The sequence below is a fragment of the Pristiophorus japonicus genome, chromosome 5, assembly GCF_044704955.1.
Source record: "Pristiophorus japonicus isolate sPriJap1 chromosome 5, sPriJap1.hap1, whole genome shotgun sequence".
Lineage (NCBI taxonomy): Eukaryota > Metazoa > Chordata > Chondrichthyes > Pristiophoridae > Pristiophorus > Pristiophorus japonicus.
Window position 1 is genome coordinate 133,048,119 of NC_091981.1, and position 16,607 is coordinate 133,064,725.

The window sequence follows — 16,607 nt, forward strand, 5'->3', positions numbered from 1 at the left end:
TCCCACCTCGGGACCGTCTTCTCCCATATCCGTCCAAGCAACGGTTTGGCCGTCATTCCCCCCCTCCCCAGCAATGAAGCATCGCCCGAGGAGCTCCTCAGCCAGGCAACTTGGAGTCAGGAGGGGGAGGGGAAAGGGTAGAGGTGGGGAGGAGAAGCGGGGAGTGGGGGGGAAGGGTTGGTTTTTACAGAAATACTTATGATTTCAGGCAAATGTTTGGTTTAAATGTTTTTTATTTAACAAAACCTGGATGCGCATTGGCTCAGATAACTGCACCGTTACATGCTGGTGATTCCTTAACATCAAAGGGTATAATTATACTTAACTTCAATCAACTTAAACTTTAACTGTCACCAAGGTGATGCCCACCATTGATGTATGACCTGCACACCCAGCAGTGTGTCAGCCTTGTAAATAACACCAACGTTCTTTCAGGCAAAGAGCTCTTTTATGAGCTTCTGACGTAAGAGTCTTGCAACTATCATGCCACCACAGGCCCTTTCATGTGATCTATAGGGGGGTGGGGGCATGGCTTCAGCATCAGCCTGATTGTCTGGCCCGATGTCAGCGTCCACTTCCTTGTCCCTTTCTCTGATGAGGTGGACTGTCAGACCCTTCTGGCATTCTTGTCCCCTCCTGATAGCCAAGTTGTGTAGCATGGAGCACACCACCACGAATTGAGCTACCTGCTCAGGGTAGTATTGGAGCTTGCCTCCTGAGTGGTCCAGGCATCTAAAGCGCTGCTTCAGCACTCCAATGGTTTTCTCCATGATATTGCGAGTGGCTCTTCGGCTCTTGTTGTACCGCCTCTCTGCTTCGGTATGGGTGTCACGAAGGGGGGGGTCATCAGCCAGGTGGTGAGGCCATATCCTTTGTCACCAAGCATCCAGCATTGTCCTTGCGGCTGACTGGTAAACAAGTCAGATACAGTGCTCTCACATAGGATGTGAGCATCATAGATGCTGCCCGGAAATTTAGCATTCACTGCCATCATAATTTGCTGGTGGTCGACAACAAGTTGCACATTCAGGGAGTGGAATCGCTTGTGGTTCCTGAAAATCTCTGCATCCTGAAAAAGTGCCCGCATCGCGATGTGGGTACAGTCTATTGCTCCCTGCATCTTGGGGAAGTTAGCAATTTGATAGAATCTTAAAGCCCTCTTAGTCTGAGCCTCCCTGGCCATAGGGAAGCTGATAAAGTCCATCCTGTGTGCGCAGTGACCTATCTAATGCAGCAATGTGTGGCATGCTGAGACAGACCGCAAATGTTGCCAGCTGAGGCCTGAAAAGAGCCTGATGTGTAGAACAACAGTGCCGCAATGACTTTAACCTCATTGGACAGTACAGTACTGATGGTGCTGGTAAGTTGCAGATCTCCCCTTATGAGCTGGCATACCTCAGTGATAACCTCTTTGTGGAAGCGCAGTGTGTTATCGGACAAGTTGAGGGAAGACCGCTTCTCCCTGTACTTGCGGGGTGATGTAACGCCTGGTCCTCCTCATCAGTCTGGCATGTCTTACATTGAGCGTACCTTCTACCATCTCGAGTCTGCAGCATGTAATTGGTCATCAAGAGAGGCTGAGAAAGGATAGGCCCCATTCCAATTGCTATCTGTTTTCCACCGATTGGTCACAAAGAATGAATGTCCCGACGAAGACACCTATTAAATTCTAATCATTCACAGTATGATAAAGATGTTTGTTCAGATGTTCACATCACCTCCAAAGACCTCCAGAGTACATCCAAACTGCCTGAGGTTAAAGCAGAGCAGCCTTTTAAATGATGCGACATGTGATTTAGAACATGGCGTTCATAATGCTGTGATTAGTTCTAGTTAATTCCACTTTTTCCTGACGGTTTTTTAGGTGAGCGATATTGTGGGCGAGATGTGTGCGAGGTGATGAAAGTAACACTGGGTGATCTCCTTGGCATTAGTTTTGGCAAATGTGATCTTTACAACAAAATAAAGTAGCCGTTCGGTATTATTGAATCTCGGCGTTAATTACGTGTGGAAAGTAACGCTGGGCGATATTATGGGTGTTGGTTTCACCCATTCTGATGATTCCGCCCCAAAAAAGTGGGCAGACGGTATTATTTTTCCCAGTGTTATGCACATGGGGAAAGTAACGCTCGGCGATAAGTGTCCGAAAAATGGGCGGCAGTTTCCATTTTGTGGCTAAATGGGCGCTATCTGGGCGTTATACGTCATTTCAGCATTAAGATGTACGTTAAATGGGTGTTATGCATGCAAAAAAAGTGTAACATCTAGCCCACAGTCTTTTTAAGGAAGGAGTTCCAGATTTCTACTACCCTATGTGTTAAAAAATTATTTCTGATTTCACTCTTGAATAGCTAATACAGGACTATACCTCTCCGCTCATTGATCAATGACACATATCCCATTATGTAGCATCTATTCAGATAGAGGTCTGTACCTCTCCATTCACTCAACAACAACAACAACAACTTGTATTTATATAGCAGTTTTTAAATCGTAAAACATCCCAAAGCACTTCACAGGGGTGTTATAAAATAAAAATTGACACATAAGGAGAAATTAGGGCAGCTGACCAAAAGCTTGGTCAAAGAGTAGGTTTTAAGGGGCTTCTTAAAGGAGGAGCGAGTGGTTGAGAGGCAGAGATGCTAAGGGACGTAATTCCAGAGTGTAGGGCCTTGGCAGCTGAAGGCACCAATGATTGAGTGATTATAATCAGGGATGCTCTAGGGGCCAGAATTATAGTAGTGCAAATATCTCGGGTTGTGGAGCTGGAGGAGTTTACAGAAATAGGGAGGGGTGAAGCTGTGGATAGATTTGAAAACAAGGATGAGAATTTTAAATTGGGGCACTGCTTAACTGGGAGCCAATGTAGGTCAGCAACCACAGAGATAACGGGTGAACGGGACTTGGTGTGAGTAAGTACATAGGTAGCCGAGTTTTGGATGAGCTGAAGTTTATGTAGGGTAGAACGTGGGAGACTAACCAGGAGTGCGTTGGAATAGTCAAGTCTAGAGGTAACAAAGACATGGATGAGGGTTTCAGCAGTGGATGAGTTGAGGTAGGGGAGGATTCATGCGATGTTCCGGAGGTGGAAATAGGCGGTCTTAGTTATGGCATGGATATATGGTTGGAAGCTCATTTCTTGGTCAAATATGACACCAAGCGGGATGGAGTCAATGGCTAGGTAATGGAATTTGTAGCTGGGACCGAAGACACTGATTCCCAATATTTAGTTGGCAGAAATTTCTGCTCATCCAGAACTGAATGTCGGCGAAGCAGTCTGACAATTTAGAGACAGTGGAAGGGTCGAGAGAGGTGGTGGTGAGATAGAGAACATAAGAACATAGGAATTAGGAGCAGGAGTAGGTCATTCGGCCCCTCGAGCCTGCTCCGCCATTCAATGAGATCATTGCTGATCTTCTACCTCAACTCCACTTTGCTACACTATCCCCATATCCCTTGATTCCCTAAATATCCAAAAATCTATCAATCTCTGTCTTGAATATACGCAAAGACTGAGCCTCCAAGCCCTCTGGGGTAGAGATTCACCACCCTCGGAGTGAAGAAGTTTCTCCTCATCTCCGTCCTAAATGGCTGACGCCTGATTCTGAGACTGTGACCCCTGCTTTGAGACTCCTCAGCCAGGGGAAACATCCTCCCTACATCTATCCCGTCAAGCCCTGTAAGAATGTTGCATGTTTCAATGAGATCACCTCTCATTCTTCTAAACGCTAAAGAATATAGGCCGAGCCTACTCAATCTCTCCTCATAGGACAATCATCCCAGGAATCAGTCTGGCGAACCTTCATTGCACTCTCTCAATGGCAACTTTACCCTTCCTTAGGTAAGGAGACCAAAACTGTACACAAGACTCCAGGTGCGGTCTCACCGGGGACTTTTTTTATTGCAGTAAGATGTCTTTACTGTTATACTCAAATCCTCTTGTAATAAAGGCCAACATACCATTTGTTTTCTTAATTGCTTGCTGTACCTGCTTGTTAACTTTCAGTGATTCGTTACAAGGACACCCAGGTCCCCCTGAATACCAACATTTCCTAATATCTCACCTTTTAAAAAATACTCTGCTTTTCTATTTTTCTTACCAAAGTGGATAACTTCACAATTTCTCCACATTATGCTCCATTTGCCATGTTCTTGCCCACTCACTTAGCCTGTCTATATCCCCTTGAATTCTCTTTGCATCCTCCTCACAACTTACATTTCCACCTAGCTTTGTATCATCAGCAAACTTGGATATATTACATTTGGTCCCCACATCCAAATCATAGATTGTGAATAGCTGGGGCCTTCCGGCACCTCACTAGTTACAGCCTGTCAACTCAAAAATGACCCGTTTAACCCTACTCTCTGTTTTCTGTCCATTAGTCAATCCTCAATCCATGTGAGTATATTACCCCCAATCCCATGAGCCCTAATTTTGTTTAATAACCTCTTGTCTGGCAACTTATCTTATGTCTTCAGAAAATCCAAATAGACTATATCCACTGATCCCCCTTACCTATTCTGCTAGTTACAACCTCAAACAACTCTCATGATTTCCCTTGCATAAATCCGCCCAATCTTATTACTCTTTTCTAAGTGTCCTGTTATCACATCCTTAATAATAGATTCTAGCATTTTTCCTACTACTGATGTCAGGCTAATTGGTCTGTAGTTCCCTGTTTTCTCTCTCCCTCCTTTCTTAAATAGTGGGGATACATTAGCTATCTTCCAATCTGCGGGAACCATTCTAGAATCTATGGAATTTTGAAAGATGACAAACAATACATCCATTATCTCTATAGCCACCTCTTTCAAAACCCTAGGACGTAGGCCATTGGGTCCTGGGGATTTATCAGCTTTCAGTTCAATTAATTTCTCCAGTACTATTTTTTTACTAATACTAATTTCTTTCATAAGAACATAAGAAATAGGAGCAGGAGCAGGCCATATGGCCCAGCGAGCCTGCTCCACTTTTCAATACGATCGTGGCTGACTGATCATGGACCCAGGTCCACTCCCCTGCCCGCTCCCCATAACCCCTTATTCCCTTATCGGTTAAGAAACTGTCTATCTCTGTCTTAAATATATTCAATGTCCCAGCTTCCACAGCTTTCTGAGGCAGTGAATTCCACAGATTTACAACCCTCTGAGAGAAGAAATTCCTTCTCATCTCAGTTTTAAATGGGCGGCCCCTTATTCTAAGATTATGCCCCCTAGTTCTAGTCTCCCCTATCAGTGGAAACATCCTCTCTGCATCCATCTTGTCAAGCCCCCTCATAATCTTATACATTTCGATAAGATCATCACTCATTCTTCTGAATTCCAGTGAGTAGAAGCCCAACCTACTCAACCTTTCCTTATAAGTCAACCCCCTCATCTCCGGAATCAACCTAGTGAACCTTCCCTGAACTGCCTCCAAAGCAAGTATATCCTTTCGTAAATATGGAAACTAAAACTGCATGCAGTATTCCCGATGTGGCCTCACCAATAACCTGTATAACTGTAGCAAGACTTCCCTGCATTTATATTCCATCCCCTTTGCAATAAAGGCCAAGATTCCATTGGCCTTCCTGATCACTTGCTGTACCTGCATAATAACCTTTTGTATTTCATGCACCAGGACCCCCAGGTCCCAATATACTGCAGCACTATGCAATTTTTCTCCATTTAAATAATAATTTGTTTTTTTATTATTTCTGCCAAAGTGGATAATCTTACACTTTCCAACATTATACTCCATCTGCAAAATTTTTGCCCACTCACTTAGCAGGTTTTTTGTGTCCTCCTCGCATTGCTTTTCCTCCCATCTTTGTATTGTCAGCAAACTTGGCTATGTTACACTCGGTCCCTTGATTCAAGTCGTTACTATAGATTGTAAATAGTTGGGGTCCCAGCACTGATCCCTGCATCACCCCATTAGTTACTGATTGCTAACACAAGAATGAACCATTTATCCTGACTCTCTGCTTTCTGTTGGTTAGTCAATCCTCTATCCATGCCAATATATTACCTCCAACCTTGTGAACTTTTATCTTGTGCAGTAACCTTTTATGGCATCATCATCATAGGCATTCCCTCGGAATCGAGGAAGACTTGCTTCCACTCTTAGCATGAGTTCTTAGGTGGCTGTACAGCCCAATATGAGAACCAGTCTCTGTCACAGGTGGGTCAGACAGTGGTTGAAGGGAGGATAGGTGGGGAGAGTGGTTTGCCGCACGCTCTTTCCGCTGCCTGCGCTTGATTTCTGCATGCTCTCGGCGATGATACTTGAGGAGTTCAGTGTTGTGTATGGAGAAAGAGTTAGACTGAACACCGTGAATTCAAAGTAAAGTGTGACCTTAGTCTTTTATTGCAGGTCTCCAGAGTGCCTCTCCAACCTGTGAAGCCTTCTTAAATACCTGTGCTCCCATTACGGGTTCCCTTGGGACTCCGGGGAATGAGCCCTCTAGTGGCTGTACAGAGTATCTACAAGTCCACATATATAACAACATTTGCCCCAAAGTTAATAGTGTAACTATTTACAATGTGAGTCGATCTGGGGCCCTTCTTGCCCTGGTTGATCGTCTCGGTGTGAAAGCTGATGTTGTTGAATCATTTGTTGGGCCCTCGCTGGGCTGCTGTGCAGCTGGCCTTGCTGGGCTGCCTGATGTGTTGGGCCCTGTAGGGCTGCTGTGGATGATGGGTTCTGCTTCGTGATCAACCGTGGTGTCGGTTGCCACTGGTGTGTGTGTTGAGGGATCAAAAAAGGTAGAGTCCAAGGTGGGTTGCTCAGGATAGTCTGTGAATCTGAGTTTGATTTGGTCCAAGTGTTTCCGGTGAATGAGTCCATTTGAAAGTTTGACCCGAAACACCCTTCTTCCCTCTTTGGCCATGACAGTGCCGGGAAGCCACTTGGGACCTTGTCCATAATTAAATACAAATACAGGATCAATCTCACGTGACACATTTGCGCTCTCATGGTATGCACTTTGTTGAAGCCGCCTGCTCTCTACCTGTTCAGAGTGAACTAATGAGAGCCTTGTCTTAAGTGCTCTTTTCATGAGCAGTTCAGCAGGTGGGATCCCAATGAGTGAGTGGGGTCTCGTGCAGTGGCTAAGCAGGACTCGGGATAGGCGAGACTGCAGTGAGCCTTCAGTTACCCTCTTCAAGCCTTGCTTAATGGTCTGCACTACTCTCTCTGCCTGACCATTGGATGCTGGTTTAAACGGGGCAGATCTAACATGTTTGATCTCGCTACGGGTCATGAATTCTTTAGCCCAAACAGGTATTGATGCATTTTCTTTACCCCATAGACACACGCTAACGCTTCTTTCTCAATCATGCTGTAGGCACTCTCAGCCTTAGACAGACTCCTGGATGCATAAGCAACCGGTTTCAGTTTCCCGAAATCATTAGCTTGTTGCAATACACATCCGACGCCATATCTTGACGCATCACATGCTAGTACCAAACGCTTCCATGGATCATACAACACAAGCAATTTGTTTGAGCATAACAATTTACTCGCTTTTACAAAGGCATTTTCTTGGCTTTTGCCCCAAACTCTTTCGCCCCCTTTTCATAGTAAGACATGTAGAGGTTCTAGCAGGGTGCTGAGACCCGGTAAGAAGTTACCAAAGTAGTTCAAGAGTCCCAGAAACGACCACAGCTCCGTCACGTTCTGTGGCCTCGGTGCGTTCTAGATTGCCTCTGTCTTCGCGTTGGTGGGCCTGATGCCGTCCGCCGCAATCCTCCTTTCCAGGAACTCCATTTCAGGCGCAAGGAAAACGCACTTCGAGCATTTTAACCTGAGCCCCACACGGTTGAGTCGACTAAGAACCTCCTCCAGGTTCTGCAGGTGCTCGACTGTGTTCCGACCTGTGACCAAGATGTCGTCCTGGAAGACCACGGTGTGTGGCACCAACTTCAGTAAACTTTCCATGTTTCTCTGGAATATCGCCGCTGGTGATCGGATTCCAAATGGGCATCTGTTATAAACAAAAAGACCTTTGTGCGTGTTGATGCAGGTGAAGGCCTTCGATGATTCCTCCAATTCCTGCATCATGTAGGCTGAAGTCAGATCTTTCCTCCTGCCAACATTGCAAAGAGGTCATCAGCTTTTGGTAGTGGGTATTGGTCCTGCAGGGAGAAACGATTGATAGTTACTTGGAATCGCCACAGATTCTGATGGTGCCATCTCCTTTGAGAACTGGGACAATAGGACTGGCCCACTTGCTAATCTCGATCGGTGAGATGATGCCCTCTCTTTGTAGCCGGTCTAGCTCGATCTCTACCCTTTTTCTCATCATGTACGGTACCGCTCTCGCCTTGTGATGGATGGGTCACGCCCCTGGAATTAGGTGGATCTGCACATTTGCTCCTTGGAATTTCCCGATGCCTGGTTCGAACAGCGAAGGAAATTTGTTTAAGACCCGGGCACACGAAGTGTCGTCAACGCGCGATAGCGCTCGGATGTCGTCCCAGTTCCAGCGTATCTTTCCCAGCCAGCTCCTGCCGAGCAGCGTGGGACCATCACCCGGTACCACCCAGAGTGGTAGCTTGTGCACCGCTCCATCATAGGAGATCTTTACGGTAGCACGGCCAATTACAGGAATAAGTTATTTTGTGTAAGTTCTTAGTTTCATGCGAATTGGAGTTAAAACTGGCCTTGAGGCTTTGTTGCACCACAACCTTTCGAAAGTCTTTTTGCCCATGATGGACTGGCTCGCGTCCGTGTCCAGCTCCATTGACACCGGGAGTCCATTTACTTCAACATTCAGCATTATCGGGGGACAATTTGTGGTGAATGTGTGTATCCCATGTATCTCTGCCTCGTCTATCTGAGGCTCTGTTTCGTCGTGATCCTCCTCTGCAACATGGTGGGTTTGCACGTTTAACAGGCTTAGCAGCTCGCCTGCACACTCTTTGGAGGTGTCCCATTGTTCCACAGCCCTCGCAAATGTATCCTTTGAATCAGCATGAATGGAAACGATGATCACCCCCGCAGCGCCAACAAGGTGTTAATGGCCTTGCATTCATCACCCTTGATGGTGGACTCTGAGACATCTGCGGACATGCAGCTGCAGGTATGTGTGACCTGCCCTGTATGTTACGATTCTAAAACAACATCACTTTGTTCACAGTACTTCTGGCAGCACTTGTGTGCTGAGAGATTTGCTTCGTATTTTCACTGGTGGCAAAGAACGCCTGGGCTATCGCTATGGCCTTACTCAAAGTTGAGGTCTCTACAGTCAAAAGCTTACGAAGTATGGTTTCGTGGCCAATGCCAAGCATGAAAAAGTCTCTGAGTATGTGCTCCAAATGTCCTTCAAATTCGCAATGTCCTGCAAGGCGTCTTAGCTCGGCGACATAACTCGGCACTTCCTGGCCTTCAGATCTTTTGTAGGTGTAGAACCGGTACCTCGCCATCGGAACGCTTTACTTCGGGTTCAAATGCTCTCGGACCAGTGTGCAAAAATGATCATATAATTTCTCCGTGGGTTTTGCTGGAGTGAGCAGATTATTCATGAGGCCATATGTTGGTGTCCCACAGACGGTGAGGAGGATCGCCCTTCATTTGGCAGTGCTCTCTTCCCCATCTAGCTCGTTGGCCACGAAATATTGGTCGAGTCGCTCCACAAAAGTTTCCCAATCATTTCCCTCCGAAAATTTCTCCAGGATGCCCACTGTTCTCTGCATCTTTGGGTTCGCTATCTGTATCTCGTCGCCAGTTGTTGTGTATGGAGAAAGAGTCTGACTGAACACTGTGAGCTCAAAGTAAAGTGTGACCTTAGTCTTTTATTGCAAGTCTCCAGAGTGCCTCTCCAACCTGTGAAGTCTCCTTAAATACCTGTGCTCCCAAGGGATTATGGGGTCCTTTGGGACTCCGTGGAATGAGCCCTCTGGTGGCTGTACAGAGTAAATACAAGTCCACATATATAAGATTCAGCACCCTCCCAGATGCACTTCCTCCACTTAGGGCGATCTTTGGCCGGGGACTCCCAGGTGTCCGTGGGGATGTCGCACTTTATCAGGGAGGCTTTTATGTGGCACCTTGTCAAATGCCTTCTGGAAGTCCAAATACACCACATCCACTGGTTCCCCTTTATCCACCCTGTCCGTTACTTCTTCAAAGAATTCCAGAAAATTTATCAAACATGACTTCCCCTTCATAAATCCATGCCAACTTTGCCTGACTGAATTATGCTTTTCCAAATGTCCTGCTACTGCTTCTTTAATAATGGACTCCAACATTTTCCCAACCACAGATGTTAGGCTAACTGGTCTATAGTTTCCTGCTTTTTGTCTGTCTCGTTTTTTAAATAAGAGCGTTACATTTGCAGTTTTCCAATTTGCTGGGATCTTACCAGAATCCACGGAATTTTGGTAAATTACAACCAGTGCATCCACTATCCCTGCCACAACTTCTCTTAAGACCCTAGGATGCAAGCCATCAGGTTCAGCGGAATTATTCGCCTTTAGTCCCATTATCCTACTGAGTACCACCTCCTTAGTGATTGTGATTGTGGTAAGTTTCTCCCCCCCTATAGCCCCTTGACTATCCACTTTTGGGATATTTTTAGTGTCCTCTACCGTAATGACTGATACAAAATATTTGTTCAGAGTTTCTGCCATCTCCATGTTCCCCATTACTAATTCCATAGTTTCATCCTCTAAGGGACCAACATTTACTTTAACCACTCTTTTCCTTTTATATACCTATAGAAATTCTTGTTATCTGTTTTTATATTTCATGCTCGCTTACTTTCATAGTCTATCTTCCCTTTCTTAATCAATTTTTTAGTCGTTCTTTGCTGGCTTTTAAAAGCTTCCCAGTCTTCTGTCCTCCCAGTAGTTTTGACCACTTTGTTTGCCCTTGTTTTTAATCGGATACCATCCTTTATTTCTTTAGTTAGCTACGGATAGCTATCTTTTCTTTTACACCATTTCCTCCTCAGTGGAATATATTTTTGTTGAGAATTATGAAATAACTTCTTAAATGTACACCACTGTTCATCAACCGTCCTACACTTTAATCTATTTTCCCAGTCCACTTTAGCCAACTCTACCCTCATACCTTTGTAGTCTCCTTTATTTAAGCTTAGTATGCTGGTTTGAGATCCAACTTTCTCGCCCTCCATCTGAATTTGAAATTTCAGTTCCTGATTCTCGCTAGAACCCTGATACGCCACTATTTCCGGGAGTTTTTTTATGTCTTCTTCTGTGACGACAGACGCAAAGTATTTGTTTCATTTCTCTGCCATTTCCTTATTCCCCATTATAATTTCTCCTGTCTCAGTCTGTAGGGGACCCACATTTACTTTCACTAATCTTTTCCTTTTTAATACCTGTAGAAGCTTTTACAGTCTGTTGTTATGTCTCTCGCTAGTTTATTCTCATTCTATTTTCCCTTTCTATAGCAATTTCTTGGTCCTCCTTTGTTGAATTCTAAAATCCTCCCAATCCTCAGGCTTTCTGCTCTTTTTGGCAACATTATAAGCCTCTTCCTTTGATCTCATACTTTCTTTAACTTCTCTTGTTAACCATGGTTGGATCACGTTTCTTGTGGGTTTTTGTGCCTTAAACGATTGTATGTTTGTTGTAAATTATGTATTAATTCTTTAAATTCTAGTCATTGCTTGTCTACCATCAGACCTTTTCGTGTAGTTTCGCAATCTACATTACCCAACTCTCCCCTCATACCTACGTAATTTGCTTTATTTAGATTTAAGACCCTAGTTTTAGATTTAACTAAATCACTTGCAAACTTACCGTTAAATTTTATCATATTATGGTCACTCTTCCCTTAAGGCCCCTTTACTACAAGGTTATTAAATAACCCTTTCTCATTGCACAATACTACATCTAAAATAACCTGTTCTCTAGTTGGTTCATCAACATACTGATCTAAATAACCATCTTGTATACATTCCATGAATTCGTCCTCCACACTGTTACTGCAAATTTGGTTTGCCCAGTCTATATGCAGAGGAACGTCCCCCCTGATTATTGTATTACCTCTGTTACATGCACCTCTAATTTCCTGATTTATACTGTGCCCTACATTGCCACTACTCTTTGGGGGCCTATAAACAACTCCCACCAATGTTTTCTGCCACTTGCTGTTTCTTAGCTCCACTCAAACTGATTCTACTTCTTGATTTTCTGAGCTAAAATCCTTTCTCTCTACTGTCTTTATCCCATCCTTTATTATCAGGGCTACCCTCCTCTTTGTCCATTTTGCCGATCTCTTCTAAAAGTTAAGTATACTGGAATATTTAGTTCCAAAACTTGGTCACTTTGCAACCACGTCTCCAGAATGACTATTTGATCAAACCTATTCATTTCTATCTCCGCTATTAATTCATCTGTTTTGTTGCAAATGCTTCTTGCATTCAGATATATGTGTCTTTAGCTTTGACTTTTTTCTATTTTTCCCTAATGTCACCTTAGTCAGAAATGCCCTATTACTTTTGTTACTCCCTCTGTCCCTTCCTGACCCATTCTGCTTATTTTTACCCAAAACTCTGCTCCGTTCTAGAGCCTTGAAATTTCTCTTGCAGCTATTAAATTTACTCTTTCCTGAATACTCTCACCCCTCCCCCCCACCCCCCACATTAAAGGGTAAGATAGTAGATAAGCAGTGGCAGACATTTAAGGTGATATTTCATAACTCTCAGCAAAGATATATTCCATTGAGAAAGAAAGACTCTAAGAGAAGGATGAACCATCCATGGCTAACTAACAAAGTAAAGGATGGTATTAAATTGAAAACAAAGGCATACAATGTTACGAAGATTAGTGGTAAGCCAGAGGATTGGGAAATGTTTCGAAACCAGAAAAAGATGACTACAAAAATAATGAAGAGAGAGAATGTAGATTATGAGAGTAAACTAGCAAGAAATATAAAAACAGACAACAAGAACTCCTACAGGTATATGAAAAGGAAGAGAATAGCTAAAGTGGTGCCTTACAGGATGAGACTGGGGAATTAATAATAGGGAACAGGGAAATGGCAGAGACTTTGAACAAATATTTTGTATCGGTCTTCACTAAAAGCATCCCAATAATAGATAATCAAGGAGCTATAGGGAGGGGGAACTTAAAACAATCTATCACTAGAGAAAAAGTACTAGGAAAACTAATGGGGCTAAAGGTGGACAAGTCCCCTGGACCACATGGCCTGCATCCTAGGGTCTTAAGAGAAGCAGCTGCTGAGATAGTGGATGCATTGGTTGTAATCTACTAACATTCCCTGGATTCTGGAGAGGTCCCAATGGATTGGAAAACTGCAAATGTAACGACCCAATTTAAGAAAGAAGGGATGGAAAGCAGGAAACTATAGACCAGTTAGCCTAACATCTGTTAACAGGAAAATGCTGGAGACCATTATTCAGGAAGCAGTAGCAGGACATTTAGAAAATCATAATACAGTCAAGCAGAGTCAGTATGGTTTTATGAAAGGGAAATCATATTTGATAAATTTGCTGGAGTTCTTTGAGGATGCAACGAGCAGAGTGCATAAAGGGGAACCAGTAGATGTCGTGTATTTGGATTTCCAGAAGGCATTCGATAAGATGCAACATAAAAGGTTACTGCATAAGATAAGAGCTCAAAGAGCTGGGGGTAATATATTAGCATGGATAGCGGATTGGCTAACTAACAGAAAACAAAGAGTCAGGATAAATGGGTCATTTTCAGGTTGGCAAACTGTAACTAGTGGGGTGCCACAGGGATCAGTGCTGGGGCCTCAACTATTTACAATCTATATTAATGACTTGGCTGAAGGGACCAATTGTAATGTAGCCAAATTTTCTGATGATACAAAGGTAAGTGGGAAAGCCAATTGTGAGAAGGACGCAAATAATCTGCAAAGGGATATAGATAGCTTAAGTGAGTGGGCAAAAATTTGACAGATGGAGTATAATGTCAGAAAATGTGAGGTTATTCACTTTGGTAGGAAAAATAAAGAAGCAAATTATTATTGAAATGGATAGAGATTAAAAAATGCTGCAGTTCAGAGGAATTTGGGCATCCTTGTACATGAAACACAAAAAGTTAGCATGCAGTTACAGCAAGTAATTAGGAAGGCAAATGGAAGGTTGGCCTTTATTGCAAGGGGGATGCAAGATAAAAGTAGGGAAGTCCTGCTACAACTGTACAGGGCATTGTTGAGACCACACCTGGAGTACTGCGTACAGTTTTGGTCTCCTTATTTAAGGAGGGATATACTTGCATTGGAGGCAGTTCAGAGAAGGTTCACTAGGTTGATTCCGGAGATGAGGGGGTTTACTTATGAGGAAAGGTTGAGTTGGTTGGGCCTCTTCTCATTGAATTCAGAATAATGAGAGGTGATCTTATTGAAACGTATAAGGTTATGAGGGGGCTTGACAGGATAGATGCAGAGAGGATGTTTCCTCTCATGGGGAAATCTTGAACTAGGGGGCATAATTTCAGAATAAGGGGCCACCCAATTAAAACTGAAATGAGGAGGAATTTCTTCACGCAGAGGCTCATGAATCTGTGGAATTCACTATCCCAGAGAACGGTGGAGCCTGGGTCATTGAATAAAGTTAAGGTGGAGATAGACAGATTTTTGAACGATAGCGGAGTCAAGGGTAATGGGGAGCAGGCAGGAAAGTGGAGTTGAGGACAATATCAGATCAGCCATGATCTTATTGAATGGTGGAGCAGGCTCGAGGGGCCGAATGGCCTACTCCTGCTCCTATTTCTTATGTTCTTATGTTCTTTTTATTTTAAAGCCCTGTCTACAGCGATTTGATTCACCAGGACACTGGTTCCAGCCCTGTTCAAGTGGAGCCCATCCCAACGGAACAGCTCTCTCTTTCCCAGTACTGGTGCCAGTGCCCCACAAAGCAAAACCCTGGCCTCCCACACCACTCTTTGAGCCACACATTTAACTTTCTAATCTGCTTATCCCTATACCTATTGGCATGAGGCTCAGGTAACAATCCAGAGATTGTTACCTTTGAGGTTCTGCTTTTTAATTTTGACCCTAACTCCTCAAATTCTTTCAACAGAACCTCATTCCTAGTTCTACCTATGTATTGGTTGCTACGTGGATCACGACAACTGAATCCTCCCCTTCCCACTCCAAGTTCTTCTCCAGCTGCGAGGATGTGTGTTTAACCCTGGCACCGGACAAGCAACACAACCTTTGAAACTCCAGTTCGTGGCTGCAGTGAACAGTACTTATCCTTCTGACTATACTGTCCCTTACCACAATTATATTCCCTTTCACTCCCCCGACTTGAATGACCTCCTGCACCATGGTGCCACGGTCAGCTTGCTCATCCATTCTGCAGGCTCTTCCTTCATCCACACAGGCAGCAAAAACCTCATACCTGTTGGGTAAGGGCAAAGGCCGAGGCTCCTCCAGTATTGCAAATGGGGTCCCCGTACCTGCCTGAGTTGCAGTCACACCCTCCTGTCCCTGTCCACTAACCAGACCTGCACCACGCCCTAACCTAAGCGGTGTGACTGCCTCCTGGTTCAAAGTGTCCAGACAACTCACCCCCTCCCTGATCTTCTTCTTAGGCAGTCCCTCAGAGTCGAGGATGACTTGCTTCCATACTAAAAATGAGTTCTCAGGTGATTAACGAGTCCGATGCGAGATCTACAGTCTCTGTCACAGGTGGGTCAGACAGTGGTTGAAGGAACATTGGTTGAAGGGTTGGGCGTTTGGGGTGCTTGGGTTGCCGAGTGTTCCTTCCGCTGTTTGCACTTGGCCTCCGTTTGCTCCCGGCGAAGAGACTCGAGGTGTTCAGCGCCTTCCCGGATGCTTCTCCTTCATTTTGAGCGGTATTGGACCAGGGATTCCCAGGTGTCGATGGGGATGTTGCACTTTTTCAAGGAGGTTTTGAGGGTATCCTTGAAGAGTTTTCTCTGCTCACCTGGGGCTCGCTTGCCGTGTTGAAGCTCCGATTAGAACATTTGTTTTGGGAGTCACGTATCGGGCATGCAGATGATGTGGCCCGTCCATTGGAGCTGATCGAGCATGGTCAATGCTTCGATGCTGGGGATGTGGGCCTGATCGAGAACACTGATGTTGGTGCGCCTATCCTGCCAATGGATTTGCAGGATCTTGCAGAGGCAGCATTGGTGGTTCTTCTCCAGTGCTTTGATATGCTTGCTGTACAAGATTCATGTCTCTGAATCATATAGGAGGGCGGGTATCATTACTGCGCTGTAGACCATGAGCTTGGTGTCGGGTTTGAGGTTCTGGTCTTCAAACACTCTCTTCCTCAGGTGATTGAAAGCTGCATTGGCACACACATTGGCAATGTTGGACTTCGTCATCGACATCCGCCCTTGTTGACAGTAGGTTCCCGAGGTATGGAAAATGGTCCACCTTGTCCAAGGCCTCATCGTAGATTTTGATAATCAGGGAGCAGTAATGTGTGACGGGGGCAGGTTGGTAGAGCGCCTTTGTTTTATGGATGTTTAATGTAAGGCCAATGCTCTCGTATTCTTCTGCAAAGGTGTTGACGATGGTTTGGAGTTTAGCCTCCGAATGTGGAGGTGATGGAGGTTGAACAATTTCCCGTTTGTTCTGTAGATTAGTTCCACTCCAACGATGAGCTCACTGAGGATGAGATGGAGCATTG